This window comes from Barbus barbus (genome assembly GCF_936440315.1).
Source record: "Barbus barbus genome assembly, chromosome: 22".
Classification (NCBI taxonomy): Eukaryota; Metazoa; Chordata; class Actinopteri; order Cypriniformes; family Cyprinidae; genus Barbus; species Barbus barbus.
The window spans coordinates 18,233,336-18,253,368 of record NC_136750.1 but is presented as its reverse complement, the minus strand read 5'-3'; the positions used below and the strand labels follow the sequence as shown (position 1 = coordinate 18,253,368).

Genomic DNA, 20,033 nt, shown 5'->3' with positions numbered 1-20,033 from the left:
TTGTGAAGTGATAAAAGCCTCTGTGTTTTAGTTCTGTGTTTGGCCTTATTGATCAAATGCGTTTTATGGTGTCTACCTTACTGTCCTAACTTAAGATACTGTAAAGTGCACAAGGATATTGATTGTTCTTATTACACTTTTTGTTTTTATTTTTAGAGAAAGGTGTTCAATATTTAGCTTGATAACAGGCTGCATTAGATAGAGGGCACTTGAATACAAGCAGAGGCCATCTGACCAAAACATTATCATGAAGGTTGTCAAGGCAAACATGAATGATTTATTACGCATTGTATATTGGAGATTAAATAGGATCTGAAAATAACAAACAAGTGGTTTGGAAAACCTGACCGCATGTATGTGGTAATATAATTATTAGGTCAGTTTTATTGCATTTAACAACTCTAAGTGAACAGTTTAACATTGTCACACTTTTTTTGTGTGAATAATAATAATAAAAAAAATCTCTATGTAGTTTAACAAGAGATCATTTCTGTTGATAATTTCTGCCACAGTTTCAATCTTGTTTATCAAGTAGATCTCTAGTCACGTTACCCGACAGCTGTGTCAAAGTAAATTAATTTGAGGCCATTTTGCGAGATTAATTAAATGATTCTTGATATTAAGGACTGAATGAAAAATGAGAGGAATGGTTTCATTTCTGACCTTACTAAATTTTTAATGAACTCGCTACGGCTCGTATAAAATCTCTCTCTCTCTCTCTCTCTCTCTCTCTCTCTCTTATAAATGGTGCTGTACAGTAACTTCAACAAATGGTGGGCAAATTAAAGGGCTTTTATTGTCTCTGGAAGCAGCTGTCTATAAGTCGTTGAAAACTAGACGATTTGAAGGATACGCTAACGTACTACATTTATAAGTTGTGAAGTAAAAAATTTAAAATTAAAGTTGTGAGAGTGTCAGGTGTATAATTACGAGTTCTGATATTAGTTACTTGAGAGTGGAAAGGAGAAAAAGTCAAGTCACCTTTATTTATTTATATAGCGCTTTTGACAATGTAAATTGTGTCAAAGCAACTGCACAATATGAAAAAAGGAAAATAGTGTGTCAATAATGTAAAATGAAAAGATTAAAAAAAGATTTTCAGTTAAAGGCATTTCATTATTGAATTCAGTGATGTCATCATCCAGCTCAGTTTAGTTTAAATAGTGTCTTTGCAATCAGGTCGCTGGAAATGAAGTGTCCCCAACTAAGCAAGCCAGAGGCGACAGCGGCAAGGAACCAAAACTCCATCGGTGACAGAATTGAGAAAAAAACCTTGGGAGAAACCAGGCTCAGTTGGGGGGCCAGTTCTCCTCTGGCCAAACGAACCAGCAGTTCAGTTCCAACTGCAGCGAAGTCAGATTGTAAGGGCTCAACTGGTTCCAGTGGCTGGTTCCTGGTCTCTGGCACTCATCTAGGTGTCCTGGTCTCCGCTCACGTTCAGGGCTGTAGAGGTCGTCTCTGTGTGCTGATCCACCATCTGATCTGGATACGGACTGGATCGGGTGGCTACGGTGACTAGGGATATGTCCCTGGGGCTCATCCAGGTGCCCGGCCTCCGCCGACGATCAGGGCCACATACATCATCTCCCGGCGCCAATCCACCATCTGATCCAGACACGGACTGAGAAATAGAATAGAAATAATATTAGTTATATTAATATTAATACAAATATTAGCGTAGATGCCATTCTTCTTATGATGTAACGAGTACATCATGTGTTATGGGGAGTGTTCCCGGTTTCCGGTTGATCTAATTAATGCAGCCTAACAATCCTTTAACGGATTTGAATAATAGAAGTGTATTAGTGTGTTGTGTAAACCAGGTTAAAGAAATGTGTCTTTAATCTAGATTTAAACTGACAGAGTGTGTCTGCCTCATGAACAGTATTAGGTAGATTGTTCCAGATGCTAAATAGGAAAAGGATCTGCCGCCCGCAGTCAATTTTGATATTGTAGGTATTATCAAATGGCCAGAGTTTTGAGAACGCAGCAGACGTGGAGGACTATAATGTGATAAGAGCTCGCTCAAGTACTGAGGAGCTAAGCCATTCAGGGCTTTATAAGCAATTAACAAGATTTTTAAATTTATACGATGTTTGATAGGGAGCCAATGCAGTGTTGACAGAACCGGGCTAATATGGTCGTACTTCCTGGTTCTAGTAAGGACTCTAGCTGCTGCATTTTGGACCAACTGTAATTTGTTGATCAAGCGTGAAAAACACCCACCCAATAATTACAATAGTCTAACCTTGAGGTCATAAATGCATGAATTAGTATTTGTGCATTTGACGTTGAGAGCATAGGTCGCAATTTAGATATGTTTTTGAGATGGAAAAGTGCAGTTTTACAGATGCTATTAGAAACATGGCTTTCAAATGAAAAATTGCTATCAAACAACACACCTAGGTTCCTAACTGATGAAGAAGAATTGACAGAGCAGCCGTCAAGTGTTAGATAGTGTTATTACATGTGGGGTTTTTAGGTCTGATAATTAACACCTCTGTTTTTTCAGAATTTAGCAGTAAGAAGTTAATCGTCATCCAGTTTTTTTATATCGACTATGCATTCCGTTTGTTTTTTTTAATTTGGTGTGTTTCACTGGGCCGCGAAGAAATATAGAGCTGAGTATCATCAGCATAACAGTGAAAGCTAACACCATGTCTCCTGATAATATCTCCCAAGAGTAACATGTAATGCGTGAAAAGTAACGGCCCTAGTACTGAGCCTTGAGGTACTCCGTACTGCACTTGTGATCGATATGATGCCTCTTCATTCACTGTTACGAACTGATGGCGTTCAGATAAGTACGATTTGAACCATGCTAATGCACTTCCACGAATGCCAACAAAGTGTTCTAGTCTATTTAAAAGAATGTTGTGGTTGATAGTGTCTAACGCAGCGCTAAGATCCAGTAGAACTAATAAAGAGATACAACCACGATCAGATGATAGAAGCAGGTCATTTGTAACTCTAATAAAAGTAGTTGGTGAAAACTTCTGAGGTTTTGATAAGATATGTTACATAGATGCATGAGTATGTGACAGTTGTGCGCAGTGCTGCGCTACTCAGTGCTGGCAGGGCATGCTCAGTGTTAATTACATGCGGTAATGAGAGAACAGAGCCAGACTGTGAGACACAGGGTATTTTTAGAGCCTCTGCAAATTTATCTAATGCACAGACTCAATCTGCACAGAGACATACTGATGTACTTTTGCATTATTCCAGTTCCTCTCTTTATTTTGTCATCCTACCTTTAGGCTCTGTCTACTGATAATTTCAACAAGTGTGTAGATGGTGACAATTTTAAAATAATGTGTGAAGAATGGCGTTATTATTAACACTTCACTATAAGGTTTAGTTAATACCATTAGTAAATGTGTTTTTTCAGCATTTATTTGTCTAGGTTATGTTAATTTATGCTATTTTTCATTACTCACTCATGTTAATTTCTAATAACTAATGTTCATTTGTACAACTTGAAATGCTAAAATGTATTAGTTTATAGAATTTAACATTAACCTAGATACCTAGTGCATTAACAAGTGTTAACTATTGTATCAAGGTGCTCTTTTATAATATATGAATATTTCAATATTTTTGGATAAGGTTAATAAGGTCAGATAACACTTAACACTGAGAAACATTAGCTGGGAACTGTGGACAATGAGCGGGGTATTTGAAAGAGTTTGGCTAGTTCTAATTGTAATGATGTATTAATCAAGAATCTTCTGTCAAAACAATGACCTTAAGTGTGTTTATGAGTCCAATGAGCCTTTTGTTCTTCAAAAAGAAAGTTCAGACAGAAACTCTAACTCTGAATATGGTGCTCTAATAGTCTGTTATATAAGCGATATTAGAAGATCCTTTATTTATTTGGTGGCGTAGTATCTAAGCAGTCTGGAGCTATTTGTGGTCTGGTACAATGCTGAAAATGTCAGACGTCTTCTATTTGAGTATGTTTTATAAACCCCACTGCAATTCTCTGGGTCTTTATGACCTATCAATACAAAACTTTAACTTCAGCTGCCAGGGAAATATAAGTGTTTCAGCTGGCTTGTTTTTCACTACTCTGTTGAACTCAAAACTTTATGGCAACATAGTCTTTATTATGAGAAAGCGAACCGACAGGGAATTCTTTTCTTCTTTCCTCCATCTCTTGTGAATAGTCAGGCATTGTTGTTCTCTGATCAGCACAATTTTTCACTTTTATTAATAATAATAACAACACAAAACACATCCAACACCCTCAGTATTGGTGAGTGACAGCTGCGGCTGGTCCACCACTCCCCTGAGCCAAGCCCTGTCACATACACGCATGCCCAGCATGTCAGCGTCCATCTGGGATCCTACCCTTCAAACTTCTGTCGCCCAGCTCCCTTCCGGCAGAAAGACCCAGGGACGAGAGTGTGAAGTCAGGCCTCACAGGGGCAAGAAGAAAGCCATCCAAAGCCAGCTGGTCTGGCTTTGAGGAACGCGAGGGAGATAGAAAGCAAAATAGAGAAAGAGAGAACGTGAGAGAGGAAGGCAGACAGAAAGAGAGACAGAGAACGAGAGAGAAAATTCAAGCAATACAAGGGAAATAAAAAAGTAAGAGTGGCACACCTGAGAAAGATACCTGAGGAAGGACTTAGCAGCAGGTACTGTGAAGGTAATCGATCATCGCAAGAAACAGGTGAGATACACAGCCATTCACAGATGGGGAGGGGCAATGGGGAAGATGCAATGCATGCAAAATATTAACCCATGACCTGACTGCTGGTGATTGGTAAGTAATAGAATAATGGAATAAAGATGGCCATAATCTTTATAGCTATCTTTTAACTTTCTATATTTTGTTTTCTTCATATTTTCTGTTTTCTTCATCATAATCACGCTCAAAATAATAAAAAAAGCGAAACACTGCAAGTTGTAATTTTTTTGCAGGATTGCACCACTTTCATTTTACTTTAATAAAACTGTGAATAGAGGGAACCAGTTTTCTAGGAGGATCTTTTAAAGGTTTTCAGCTTCTTTTGGTTCAATATTGAAGTATATATATATATATATATATATATATATATATAACTGCAACACATTTTATTATGTTATTTAAATATTATTATATATATATATATATATATATATATATATATGATTAATTGCTAAAAACTTAAAATTAATGTTGCATTTCATAATCTTTTCACTCTGCTTACTGGCTATTATCTACAGTATTTTCAGTTACAGCTGATTAAACACTAAATTTGATGCAAGAAGAACAAATTGTTTCTTTCTATCTAATCTCTTGACCACAGGTGTTCATTGTAGTTTGTTAGGGTTCTGGTGCCAATGGGTGTTTGCACAGGGGATCCGGAGTATGTGCCTTGCCCTGATGTGACTATTTTTATGTACAGCTCCAGCTTTACAAGGCTCCAAATAGAATGTGAAAAAATGTGAAGTCACAGAGGGCACATAATCAGAAATTTCATCAATATGCATTTTCCAGGGATTACGTGAGTTTGCTGTGGATTCTACGGCTATATCTTCTATTAGTTTATTTCATGTGGCACTGGTTCTTGTCTTAAGGAACTGATATAATTAAGTACTTTTGACACAAGTACTTTGACAAGATTTGTTACTATCGTTCTAAAATTCTGCTAAAATGTCAATAAATTTACTATGTTCTTAAGATGAAATATAAAGTGCATCCATGCAATTGCTCATATTTACCTCCATGATTTAGCCTATGTCCAGGTCCAAAAGTGCTTAAAACACTTGATATTGAGGGCAGTGTGTGTTATTAGTAATATCCTGGTGAATTAATCTGCATTGTTGCATAAATTAAACTGTACTGTGGATTAGAAAGTTAGGACACTCTAACAGTATTTTAGTAATAAGATAGGCCTAATGTAGTGTTTCAAAGTAAAACAAACTTAATTTTATATATGTAAATCATTTATGAAGGCCTCAGACTGATTCTGGTTTGTTTTATTTACTGCTCTCTGTATAACCTCTTTGCATTATTTTAACGTGTTGTAATTCCTTTGATCTCCTGCGTGTCCAATTTCACATGTGGTAAAACAAATTCCCTTAAGTCCCAGCAAAAACAACTCATGTTCAGTCGGCTACCACACCTCATCCACAGATCCTACAACTACACGTGACACTGCCACATGCAACGTAAACCGCAGCCAACCTCTTTTCTCTGATTGGTCACTGACAAGCCGCTGAGGGATTCGATTGGATGAGAAACATGTCACTTCAAAAGCACTGGCCCTATTGTTACTGTTGTTTTATAGAACTTGCTTCAATCGTATCTAAGGTAGTGTCAATCTAACAACCATAATAAATATTAAAATTGCTCTGGACGTAACGGGCTTTTAGCAGCCAGCCAGTAATCGTTGCTGTGTTGGATTTTACTCAACAGTGACGTCTTTGTTAACTTTTTGCGCGACTGTGCCTGTGACTTCCTCGATTCCATAGCATGCACATATAGTTGGCTATAAAGGGTTGTTTCCTCGCTTTCTCAAGCTGTTAAACACGGTGATGTCATGGTGTGGCGGTTAGGGAGCCGTTTCCTTTCTCACTTCATTTCTCGCGCTCACTTGCTTTGTATCAGTATCGGAATACTTTCGTGGGGTTTTCATCATGTTTAAGTCACTATTCTTGAGTTTTTAATATTTGTTTTTAAACTGAAGATGAGACACGAGTGGAGGTTGATGAGGCGGTGTTTTATGGCAAGCTTAAGTAACAATTATTTCTTACATACTACGAAGTAGCCTAATCCAAGAGTGACCGATAGTTTGACACTTTTTTTTTTGGGCTACTAGCTACTATCCTGAAACTGCTTATTTTTTCCTCATTGAATTCTAGTTTAGATAACGACTGTGCACTTTTAACTAATAGTCTCTGTTTTCAAGTTATTGGTGGTACCTTTCCCAGTTTTAGTTGTAACTACTTTATGAACTAGTATGTCTTAGTTACTCCAATAGTTTTCCTAATAGCAATTAAATAGACAGTACCTATTTACTAGACACTAATATGCAGTCTGATAATAACTTATAAAACGTCCAACTTTACTTATAAGATTCAAATCAGTCTATAAAGTAGTCAGTTTGACTAGTTATTAAGTAATATGACATCTTTAGGAACTAGATCTAGTAACTAGTACTTGTAGTAGCCTACTTGTATTCTATTGTATTCTGTGTTCACGCCAAGGATGATAACTTGAAGATAACGATAAAGATGTAGTTCTAAAAATCATTCTCAATATTAAAAAATTGGCACATCTATCTATAAAGTAGTCTGTTTGACTAGTCATTGCATAAAATATAATTAAAAATGCATTTGTACATAGGGATATAGTAGTGACTATTAAGTTTAACGTGGAATTTGCACCAGTGTCTTAACAACAGGTACAGTAGGTCTACTATCTAATAAATAAGTAGGCCTACTAGTAGAGCTATGGATTTCAGTAACCTGGTATGGTTAATAGGAATAGTTACTAGTGAAATTGAAAAATAACCTATTTCATATTTTAAAAATCAAGTAACAGTAATGTGGCGATAGACAGTTTTGTTTTAAAGAATATATGTTAAAAGGGCTTGCCATAGAAGGTTGACTCCGTCAAGCGTTCGTCATATTGGGGGAGGAGCTTATGTTGTGACCAGAGCGACTGCTGCTTCTTCTGAGTTTGTCAGCTCAGCTCCCGAAAATAGAAGCCGTGTGTCAATGTGACTGAAAATACATTTATGTCACAGTGTATCCACGGGAGCCACCGATACACAGTATCTATATACAGCGAGGGGGACCGCGAAGAAAAAAAGGTGAGTCGCAAAAATAGCAACAATGTTACACAGCAGCAGAGTCAGAGAGAGAGGAGGGAGTCGTGGAGTGAGACTAAATGAGCGCAAATTAAACGCGTTACAGTTCGTTTGGGAAGCTAAACATGTTTGTCATATGTGTGTCTCGGTGGTCGGCAACACGTTTGGATGTGTTTGGTGCCGAGTCGCGAGCTCCAGACTGAAGGACAACAATGTTTTTCGTGCTCGTAATTCACTGTGAAGAAGAGCTCGTGCGTGGTTTTGGGTTAAGTCCACTTTGACACTTGGCAAATGTTGCGCTCTAGTCTCGCATCATTATTTCCCGGGCGGTGTTAAATATTTATGCAGGGGCGATTGAAAACGACAGATATTAGGAAAGCCAGCAAATATTTACTGTAAAGTTAGAATTTGTGTGGATATAGCCTACTTTAAAAATCGGCAAGCTTTCGTTTCTGAATATGGTTGGAAAGTGTCACCTGCAGATGCTTCGAACTTCATAACAGGGCGAGATCAACTTCAGGACCCGTGTGACATTATATTTCTGTACTTTGTTTGGTCTTCGAAGACTGGTTGAAGTTGCAAGACAGATATTTATTGCATTCTATCTTGCTTTTTGGACGGAACAGTTATTTAAAACATCCAAACTAGGAGAGACAACTAGATATACTAATTTATTTTACTTCGGACACTATAATTAGGGATTAGAAAATGTTTTACATTTTAAGACACTTTTAAACACGCACAGTCAACGGGGTTAAAATGTAGGATATAATCTCAGTAGCCGCTAAAGCACGTACGGCCACTTTATGAATATTATGGAAAGTTATTGATCTTTTATTATGCCGAACTTCTAGAAAGATTTTGAAATTTGCAAGTGATTGTAGATAGTTTTCTCTGTGAAATCTAGATGTGCTGGTCTCTTACAGAGCTTTGGATAGTTGACACCAGTAACAGCACGAAGTGTCACGTTGGTGAAGCTTCGCAGGGTTTATTGGAGTCTCTCATACTGTATGTTAGTGAATAAACTGAGACAAGTGTAAATTGATGCCATCAATTATTTTATAATAGCATATTAATTTCAGTTGTGATTTAATGTTATTCTTGAAGACACAAGGTCTTGTTACAAACTAGTGAGAGGTCTAGCTATTGTGTGGTACATGATTGTGACTCATTTGCAAGTTCATTATTACTACATTAAAGTTATTCAATTAAATATAATTTTAATTTCATTCGTGTTTAATTTGGCCATTAACCAACAATGGGGTCATTCATGGTAGTTAAAAAAAAATAACATACTGTTTCACTTTATGAAATTTAAAACTGATATTGAATTAATAGTTTGGTATTTGTCTCCGCACCTTAATAAAAGCTTGTTTAAAATGTTAGCTTTATTATTTACTTTACTTATGGACAGAGACAAACTATAAAAGAAGGTTAAATAAAAAAGTTAGTGCTTTAAATGCTTTACCTTTATGTACAACAAGCATTTATTGTTTTTTTTTGTTTTGTTTTTTTCTGTAAGAGCTGCTGACTTTGACATGCACAGTGAAGGAACAGCCTAAAATCCAGAGGCAGAGAGTGTAGTACTTGTGCTTGTAGGATTACACATGCCTCTGTCAATGGCCCTGTAGCCCGCCATTTAGTTATCGGTAAAGTGCCTTAGACTCGCCTTAAAAGCAACATTTCAAGATGGTGTCATTTTGACCTTTACAGAATGTTTTGGGCATGTCAATTCTAAATATTTAACAATAAAATATTTATCAATAGATACAGATATAAAATTGATCAAACCAATACTAAAGTAAGCCACAATGTCTCGACCTGTTGTCCGAATGTCAAAGGCTAAATGGGGCTGTGTTCATAGGGTTGCTCATTGCTTATGTCTGACAAGCATTGTAATTACGAGCCACACGAGGCAGGCAATCAGGTCACGGTACATCATCATGAAAATGACCTCCGCAAGAATGTTTTTCTGTCCCACTGATTGTTCGGCTTTTAAAAGGCTTACAACCAGTAGTCAGGGCCCAGCACACCATAGATTCATTGATTAGTTCAATATTTCAAGCTGCGCAGAGAAATAATAGGTTTAGGTAGGTATAATAGGAAATGAAGTGCCAAAAAAAAATAATCTTGCACATGATTGCTTATTTAGCACTTGCTTGTTTTCGTAGTGATATATTATAAAAAATAATTGTATGTTATTAATTGTAATTAATTGTATTAATTTCTGTAATTATTCTCTAATTATCAAATCTATAATTACACTGTTGACCCTATCCTTACTCTTTAACTCACCCTTAAACCTAACCATACAGCGAATCCATATAACACATATTGCACCTCAATAGCAGCACAAGTATTTTCCAGTACAACTTGAATAATAAGAACGTTGTACCAAACTCTCTTTTTTTAACGTAAATACATAGTAGTTAAAGACACTTAATATAAAGTTCGACCCAAGTTTTATGTAATATCATAAGTGAATATGAAGTATGTATTTGTGAAGGACAGGAATTTAATCAGCCTTGATGTCATAACTGGTTCATTTTGATTGTTTGATGTCCGTGCACTCTGACTGAAATATTGGTTCATGAACTGTGCTTATAGCACGCACAGAAGCTATTTTGTTGCAAACCACGTTAAAATATGTTTTAATTAAATTTGTTTTGCTGCCCTCGTTTTCACCTGAGGTACATTGTAAAGAACTAATATCCCAGTCAAGTGTATAATGCCATCACACTTTTTCCATCTGGCTTTCTGTGCGACTTCATTATAGTTTATTAAGCCCAAACTAAACATGGGTGCAAAGTTAGCACGGAAAACATCACACTGAAACTCAATAGCTTTCTCTTTACACACTCGACAATGAATTAGTCAGCGAAGGAATTCTTTTAATATTCTGAATGCTGTTCACCCAACATGCCCCTCTTCAAATCTGATAAAGCACAACATCACACTTGAAATTGGTGTCGTGTTGTGCTCTGTTAATAAAGCATCTTTTGTTTATGTATGGTTTCTTTATTACTAGATGCTGACAATATCAGTGCTTTTTTTATCTGTACATGACGCTGCTGTTTCTGTTTTTTTCATGCATTCATTTAATTTAAATCACTCCTCTTTTCGACCCCAGTTACTGCTAATCTAGTTGATTCAATCAGTATATAACAAGATTTCCAAGTTAGACTCAACTGCCTTAATTGTCATTCTAACAGACATGTGACTTTTTGCATCTTCCAGCTTGAGCTCTAAATGCACTTTGGCTGTAAAAGTTTTCTCAGGCCCGCTTCTTCACATTTCTCCCACAAGCTTGCTGTAGACTGTAGCTTACACTTCATCCGGTATAACGCAACAGATTTATAGCATATGCTATACGATGCACTCTCAGTGTGCAACGTCCCATGGGCGTCTGTCCATGCCTGTGCCGTTCTTGTGAAATAAAGTCAGCCGTGGTGAAGTCGAGCTCCAGAGGTGGTGATTGGTGTTGCGCAGAGTGGGGGTTAGAGCATCTCCCACTGTGCTGTTCATAGCACTCCAATCTCACAGCCTGCTCTCAGCTCCTTCCAGGAGAGAGTGAATAGAGAGAGTCTGGAGTGTGTGGGCGAGTCTGATCTGCAATTAACGCTGGTTGTCAGAAAGAGAAGGCTGGCGTTTACACCATGCTTCTGAATCACTGAGCGAAACATTTTTCCTCTCTTTTTTCCTTCCCCCCACAAACAGGGCATTTTACCCGAGGAGGAGAAAGCACCAGGAAGCTCCAAGTAGAGAGAAGCACTGAAAGCGAAGGAAGAAAGAACGTAAATAAGACTTGAGCTGGATATATTGGGTCCAGGACCGAGGATTGCACTGATTCGTTTGTTAGGGTAAGCTCAGCTCAGCTCTTCTCTTCCTGTCAAACAATGCTGCATCTGTTTTAATTACACAGAGGCTCACTTTTTTGTATTAAATCTAATGAAGTAAACATGATACAGTGCCATATGGTCAGTTGACATCTAATGTTGAGTGCCTGCCGTAATCTACATGCACAATATGATTTATATGGTGAAATTCTGTTGAAAACAAGTTGTTTGTCTTGTTCCAAATAGGAGTTACACTGGCCATGCAGAAGCTGTAGTGTTTAATTTGACGTTTAATTTGACGTTAGCTGAATTTAAAGTGAAACACCCTGTTCTTAAGTGTCTTATTTGAGTCAGCTGCAGCTGGCAAAGGATGCATTGTTCAGTCTCAAAGTTAGCCACAAATGTTATTTAACAAGTGGAGGCTGGACCTTTTTTTAAAACAAGGGTACTGGTATGTAATTTTGCTAGTCTGTAAGTTTTTCTTTATTTATTTTTTTATTTGTATTTTTTTAGAAGTAAGGTTTATTCATTTATTATTTGTCACTGCTGATAATGTGATGCAATCTATTATTTAGAGACTCAGATTGTGTAAAACCTGTATGTTTCATCTGCATTAATTATCTGTAAGTTAACTGAGCTTAAGCGAAATGTTTGAAATGTTAGTTTGCTGTCATTGCAATATAAACCAAAACAAGCAACAACAAAACCACTCAATGACACATTTAATGACACATTTGTGCAGTCCTTACTGGAAACAAGCCGTTTTCAGGGGACGTCATTGACTCTGTATTTGACGCGTCATGATCATTAATTGTTTGAACGCTCTTGTTGCAGGCCTATTCTTTTTCCCAGAGTGTGAAGACACTTTAGCAGTTCTGTTCTAAATATTTTTCAGATCAGCCTAATGGAATGTGCACCACGTCCATTAAATCACGCTCGGTTTTCTTTTTGCGCAACGGCTCTCTTTCACGCTTGCTCAGAGCAGCATGATTCATTGTTTATTGGAACCCTATCATTGAGCTGGAGATTCCAGCATTCTCCCGTGAGACCTGGAGGCAGGATGCAGAATCTTGAGCCCAGCAGATAATGTTTGAGCCATAGTTTGCTTGTGTGGGCAATGCAGGCCTTTTTCCCTCCTCTGGGAACATCTATGAGGATTTTTTTTATTCGATAAAAGGCGTATAAATGGGCCGCTTTTATCACCATAAAGGGCAGAGTTATGAATATGCATCCACATGCATATATTCAGTTGATGTTACTCTGCGCTGACTCTTCCCTCTCTATTATCTGAGGTTTCTGGATCGGCTCTCTAACCCAGCGGAATGTACGATGTCCCAGCGGGGTCACCCCATAAGTAGCAGCTCCAAAACCAGAAACCTCTGGCTGCCTCCTGTCCCACCACCACGCCACATTGCCACACTTTTGATTCTAAATAAGTTACCAAAGGATATGAGGAACATGTTAGGCAAACAGAAAAGCCATCATTTAAGACGTGTATCAAAATATTAGCTCCTCATTTACCTCGCATGCACACACAACTGCGTCTGTTGCAAGCCGTAAATAGGTTTCCACTGCACTTGCCAAATAAAACCATCTATCAGGTTCTTAGGCTGCTCAGTTTTAGCTTTATTAGGCAGCTTCTTAATATGTAGTGATGATGATTTCCAAACCATTGGCCTGGGGATTAGCATCCAAGTTGGCAGAGGCCTCCTCACCACATGAAAATACAGCTCACTTTTTGACATGAGGTTAAGATTTCAGAGTTAATATTGGTTAAATCGTATTTAAAGTGCATAGTCAGTGTTGCAGAATGGCTGGGGCAAAAAAGCATGCACAAAATTATAATTAAATAAGAGCATGTGAGAGGGACTTACAACTGAGAATTATCTGGCTAGACACACGTCAGCTGAATGTATTCATGTTTCTCTATTTGTCACTACCTAGAAAAGCCGTTGGGTCTGTCTGGGTCATCAAGAACCAAATTTAGGCAAGAATGCTGGGATAAGTTGTCAGTGTTACCCAACCAAAACAATTGTAAACACAAACTTTCTACTTCCATCTTTGTAGTTCAAATATGTTTATTCAATTTGTCAATAACCTCCATTTAACTTCTGACATTCATTGAAGGCTATTAAACATTAATGACCATCAGAAGTTTAATGGAGACTTTGTAGTCCCAGAGTGCCATAGCCACACTGTATCAAATTTCTATTTAAACAATATGAAGATCATTTTTAATATTGTAAGCATTTCAGAGCTTCTAGCAAACATTGTATCGTTAGGTTCAGTTTGTAATTTTGAACTGCATTGGCCAACCAATTTGGTTTTTCCATGCATAAAAACACTTTGGAAACCCATACATGTTTGATGTAATGGCAGAGTGAAAGCTATGCCTGCGTTGTCTAAAGAGACAGCTAGCATTGACCTTTCGACTGCCCTGCCCTTGGCTGTGACCTCTGGTGGTAAGCCACCCATACGGTCCACTCAGCACATGTCCTGCTGAGCAGTGCAGAGCGGCTTAAGGATCGACAGCCTCTTTCCTGTCTCCTTCGCCCTTCCCAAAGATGCAGTCATGCTTGACGACCTGGCTTCAGGTGTCCCTTTCGCTCTAGGCCATGGCTGGGTCCTCGGCATCATGAGTGTGAGGTTGGAGCCAGAGCAGCAGCCCAAAGCTGCTAATCCTCTTTCCCTACTGATCCTCTTCCTCTCTGCCTCCTCACCCTGCCACCATGCTGCCCTCTCTGGGTTAAGAGGGCAGCTTAGGGAGGAGTGCCATGTTACTCAACACCAGACCAAAACAAAACAAAAACCTTCAAGTGTTGAACACTAATCCGTCTAGTCCATGAAGGGTAATTTACCATAGATTATCTCATTTTGCGGGTCAACGATTAGCTTTGACACAAGCTTCATTATGAACTCCTATGAGTGCCGGTTTATCTTGAAGTGCCACTGTGATCAGGATTATGTCTTTTATCTGTTGTTGTACTTGTCATCAGAGTGTCTCTTTATCCTTCTGGGACCCAGCAAATCATTTTTGTCCTCTGTCGGGGACATATTTATTTATTTAAATTTGATAGAAATATCAGTTTTATAGTAAACTAATCAAAAACGACAGTCAATATGTATCATTTTACAAAATATTTCTATTTGAAATAAATGCTGTTCAATAAAGAATCCTGAAGAAATTTAAAAAAATGCTGAAAAAAATTATCATGATATTCTCCAAAAATAAAGAAATGTTTATTGAGCACCAAATCAGCATAATATAATGTTTCCTAAAGGATCATGTAACGCTCTTTATCCTTCTGGGACCCAACAAATCATTTTTGTTCTCGGTTGGGGACATACTTATTTAAGTTTTATAGAAATATCAGTTTATAGTAAACTGATAAAAAATGACTTCAAAGAGTATCATTTTACAAAATATTTCTATTTCAAATAATTATTTTGAAGTTTCAAGAAAGAATCCTGAAGAAAAAGAATGCTGAAAAAAATCATGGTGTTTACAAAAATAAAGAAATGTTTAACTTTTTTTTTTAATAGTTAAACATTTTTTGTCATGTGATGTCACTGAGGGTACACATAAGCAAGTGGGGCTTTGAGGTGGGCTTGTGTGAATGCGTGGTAGAGACAGGCACGGCTGATGGCTCGGAGGAGTGACGCAGACTGCACCTGTGTTCCGCCGACCCCCCCACTGTCTCTCATTACCTCTGCTCTGTGGGCACTCATATGTGCTTCAAACTGCAGCCGTGTACTGCTCCGCGTGCTCAGGATATCATATCAGCATTGAATGCTATCGTGGACACACCTAAAGAGAGAAATGTGTCCCAGTAGAACCATACAGTAATGTTGTGCTTTATATTGTTTTGAGCCGACTTCCCTTCTGGCTTGTTGTTTTTCTGTTATATCATAGTGGGTGGGTTTTGAATGTGATGTTGTTTTCATGCCATATTATTGGTTTCTATCACCACTGTGTTTGTAGTTTTAAGGAATTAATATCGCATAATGGCAAATCATCTGTCACTCATGACAGAGTTGTAATGACAGAGTGTCTGTAATGCTTTCAGCTCAAAGACAAACACTTCTTCTAAAAAGATACAATACCACTATTTTTAATTTCTACTAGTTAGACTTCCTTCACAATTAGTGATGACAAAATCACTGTAGCATTTAGCATAGTACTGTATACATTTTTGTGTTGCAGTCACACAAGTGAGATTTATAAATTGTTTTGAGTGAACCCTCGGATATTCACAAATTGCAGTTTAAATCAGACACTAGTGCTGGGTGAAATAGCTAGACAAAACTCTTGATGATGTTCAGTAAATAACTTAATATTTATTGCTTAGAATTTTATATTAATATTATTTAATATTTTGATATTTATTGATTGAGGAACTGTCAGTAAGTGCAACTGAGCAACCACTGTAGCAAATTTGAAAAGTTTAATGCAAAAAGTCAAATTCAGTATATTTAGTTTCAGTTAGTTACAAATACAAATAATCTAGATAAAAATAAACAAGGTATATTTTCCAAAATTCTAACTAAATGTGAAAAATGTAAAAGAAGAATATGCAAATAATTAGTTTATATGCAATGATATAACAACACATAATAATAAACAACATTTAAATGTCTGCATATTTATTACTAAAACTTTTTTTTAAAGTCACAGGGACAGCAGATTAATCATTTGATTGACAAAAAGTACATTAATCATAATTTTGAATTAGTTAATTGAAACGGACAGTTTGATTCACAGAAATTAATTTAATTTACCAACTCAAATGCTGTTGACATCAGAGGCTAGGCAAAAGTGCATTAAACTCATCACAGTGTTCACAATGTTGCTTTGTTTTATGGTGGCAACAAAAGTGTTGTGAATAAATTGTGAAAATTCAATAAATTGCCCAGCCCTATGTCTCAGTGAGCTGAAAGCATGTTTGGCATGTAAATCATAATAGCAAATAGGTGTGCCTTTTTTTTGTTTAACAAGACTTTTCCTTCTTGCCAGAAGCATAGTTCTCTTAAACTCACTTGAACCTGACAGAATGATAAAATGATAATGCTAGAGTAACGCATCCAGTCATGAAGGAAATAAAACTATGATTAATTACTGATGAAAAAGATCATTCCAAAAAACGTTTTTGTCACACTGTATCAGTTAATCACGAATGAGCATTGTTGCGGTTCAAGTCATGTCAGAACCTGTGGCACAGTAGGAAATAATGCAGCTGTGCTCCACAAACAGGAAGAAAAGGAGCCCTCGTCCATGTTTTTCCCAGTTGTTGGAGAGATTTGGTGAGTTTGTGGTTGCAAAAGGATATAAAAGATGTGATACATGACAGTCAGAGAGCCATACTGTAAATTGTTATTAGTGGACATTTAATTATTGACTTTCCTTCTTTGGATTGAAGTTTTAGCACAGAGTTATTCTGATCACGAGCCACTGCGAGAAGAACGAGAAACCCATGCTGGAGATGAGGCCATTATATCATTGTAATGACAGGAAGATATGTTCAGAATATAAAATGCTAAATTACTGTCTTTTGTACAGCGCGATTCCTCTCTAACCCTAAACACATGTCCGATCTGGCTGTGAACCCTGCCGATATTCTTATGGCACGATGTCAAATCTAACTGTGAGGGAGTTTTAAATTACCCTAATCCCCTGAATTTGCGAAGACGTAAATTCCAGTAATATATGACTCCAATGATTTGTCAAGGCCACCTGGAATATTTTCCATCTTTCCACTATCTGCAGCACACTGATAGCAGGATGTCCATGTAAAAAGCTCCATCCTGGATGTAAATGGAGCTCTTTGTCTTAACTGTGCTGAGAGGGAAATTGCCCGTGCTTTTAGATCCATATTCAACACGACGCTATTTCAATGGGGTCTTTTATTTTACTGGTGTTCAGCTGAAGAATTCACACTATAGCTGGGCCCTCTTCCATCTTTATTTCTATTCTGTTGCCGAATGGAAACAATCTTCAGAGCTTCAGAGAAACATCAGCCTGTTTTCTGTCCATTCAGTCGAATTCAGCAAATTTAATTGATTTAAAACCAGTATGACATGACTTGACTAAGAACAGTATCTGCTAGCTTCAGGTGCTTTGGCTGTCGTTGAGATTTTCTCTCCATAGTCTTGTATCCTGTTCTGAGCCGTAACCGAATATCGTAAATAGTTAACCATAGTAAATATCTGTAGTGTGTACATGTTTTATTAGGTTTCCCCTTTTATTGATTTTGCACATTGATGAGATTAACTCAAACAGGTCAGCAGCGTCCATCTATTTATCACTCGGCTTGCAATGCCGATACCCTGATATCGCAGAGGAAGCATGGTGAGATTGGTACGGGCTGAAAGGCCGATATGAAGTAGTTGACCTCTGCCATGTAAGGAGAAAGAAGTGGAAGCCAGGACAGGGAGGTATCAGTTTTACAGGCATGACATCACCCTCCCTCTGGTGCTGGCACTTTACAGTGAGGGAAAACATGACGCCACTCCCTCAGTAAAAGTCTGAGCAGTTTAAAACACCGCAAAGTACATAGGACAAGATGCACATGTGACTTTTTTCAGTGAAGTATTTTACTAGTACTTTAATATGGGTCAATCTTCAAATATGGTGACAGGCAAGTATTCTAATTGGTTATATGTACATTGTTTCGGTATTTTAGTGAGAAAATTGAGGTCATCACATTCCGCCAAGTGTACAATGTCATGTCACTGTGTTCTCAAACTCTTGGGTTGTACTACACCCGTAAGTGCGTAAAGTTCTGCTTGTTGCCAGCTTTCTCTCTCTCTGCTGATCCAGGTGAAATAGAACTCGGGGCCTGGTATCTCAGCTGCTCTGTGGCCATACTTGGCCAGCATCTCTGACACCCGGGGTCTTATCTCTTGCTCAGCCGCCCCCCTCCCCCTCTTCGCCGATTGGCTGTCTGTCAATGGCTTAGCTGCTAGCCTGCTTCAGAGCACACATGGGAAGAGAGCTAGGCCGTCACTAACCACCCAGTCAGGCCACAGGCTATCAGGGAACAGTTGGGCTGAAAAGATTCCTGGGAAGGCAAACAGCAGGGCCTCACTCTTGCTGGCACAATGTCACACTAGACCCTTTTCTCTCTGTATTTTATTTTTAGATGTTCCTCTCTCTGTCTTAAAGCTAGTTTTATTGACGTTGATGATAGAAATGAGACCTGTCAGGTCAGGAACAAACCTGCATTTCCCATCAACCCCTATGCCACATCTCTTTCACTGGTGCGTCTGGACCTCTAGTGGCACATGAAGTCAGCAGTATGCAAATCCCGTCGGATTCAGTGATGAATTGGTTTATCAGACGCTCTCAGGAATAACCATATCGTGTTCCTAAACCAATGTTTGCACTTTGTTTCTCTGCATATTGGAAAAGTCATTAGAATAAGGCAGCTGAAAGATTTGCCTTACCTAAAGAAAGCATTATTTGTTATGCTACACAGACCGAAGAATTCCCGCTAACCGAAAAGCAAACATACACAGAAAACGCATATCTGTGCACTTCAAACATTAGTTCATTGTGTAGAGTTAAGAGAGACTACATTTAGAGTCCATTAGTTAAAGAGAAGCATTTTCTAAAGAAGTGCCTCCATTGTACAGTACATTGCATAAACACCAGCGCAGCTGCAAGCAGACGTTTATGTAAGAGCATATCTATATTTTAAAATTGTTTTGCGCTGAATGGAGGAAGTAAAAATCGTCACGGCAGCCTCTCCAGAGCATGTATGCTACGGCGACATTCTTTTCTCTCATTTCTTCTCGAACCATTTCTCATCAGGCGGTCTTGTTCTGCATAACAAAGAGTCAGTGGTTTTAACCTTCCGCAAAACTTAACAACAGACTCCAGCTAAATAACGCTAAGTGGATTCTACCGTTTCAGCCCATAATGAAATTAAAAGAACAGTTTGACTTGCCAAAAATATGTTATTTTTGACATTCTCTTGAAATTGTAGGGTACTCTGCAATTTCATTTTTCTTCAAGGGCCCCAGAGAGATGCAGCTTATGGGTCGGGTTGCCATCATGTCATTTTGAAAAATCACACAAGGGGAAGCATTTTTATCCTGAACAGCTTTTTGCTTTAGATTTCAAGCAAATGACATGTAGCTTTATTGTTGCTGCCTTCTTTTCTTTCATACAATGTATTTTTTTTTACCTGCTACGCTGTCTGTGTTTGTCTGTTGAGAGATTATTGTGCATCAGTCTTTCTATATATATATATATATATAATATTAAAAAATCTCATCAGTTCACAACCTTTCCCAGTTTATGAGTCATTGGCATCCATGCTGCCCGGATTGCATAAACCTTTTACATAATGGAGTATTGTCGAACAGTGGGACTGAAGAGGATTGAAATGTCATAGGG

The 20,033-nt window shown here is 37.9% G+C and overlaps 1 protein-coding gene across 7 annotated transcripts in view; it reads left to right on the top strand.

The window, feature by feature from the left end:
- The first annotated feature begins 6,254 nt into the window (after window positions 1–6,254).
- The window catches only part of LOC306888502 (myocyte-specific enhancer factor 2A-like), an 88,904-nt gene continuing 75,125 nt past the window's right edge, over window positions 6,255–20,033 (top strand). For 4 of the 7 annotated variants that reach the window (XM_079446848.1, XM_079446844.1, XM_079446847.1 and 1 more), the window contains exons 1-2: window positions 7,616–7,802; window positions 11,517–11,659. The gene's annotated coding sequence lies outside the window, so the exon portion shown is untranslated. Of the gene's footprint in view, window positions 7,803–11,516; window positions 11,660–20,033 lie in introns of all 7 variants that reach the window. The other 3 variants (XM_079446846.1, XM_079446845.1, XM_079446843.1) reach the window with 2 other exon arrangements.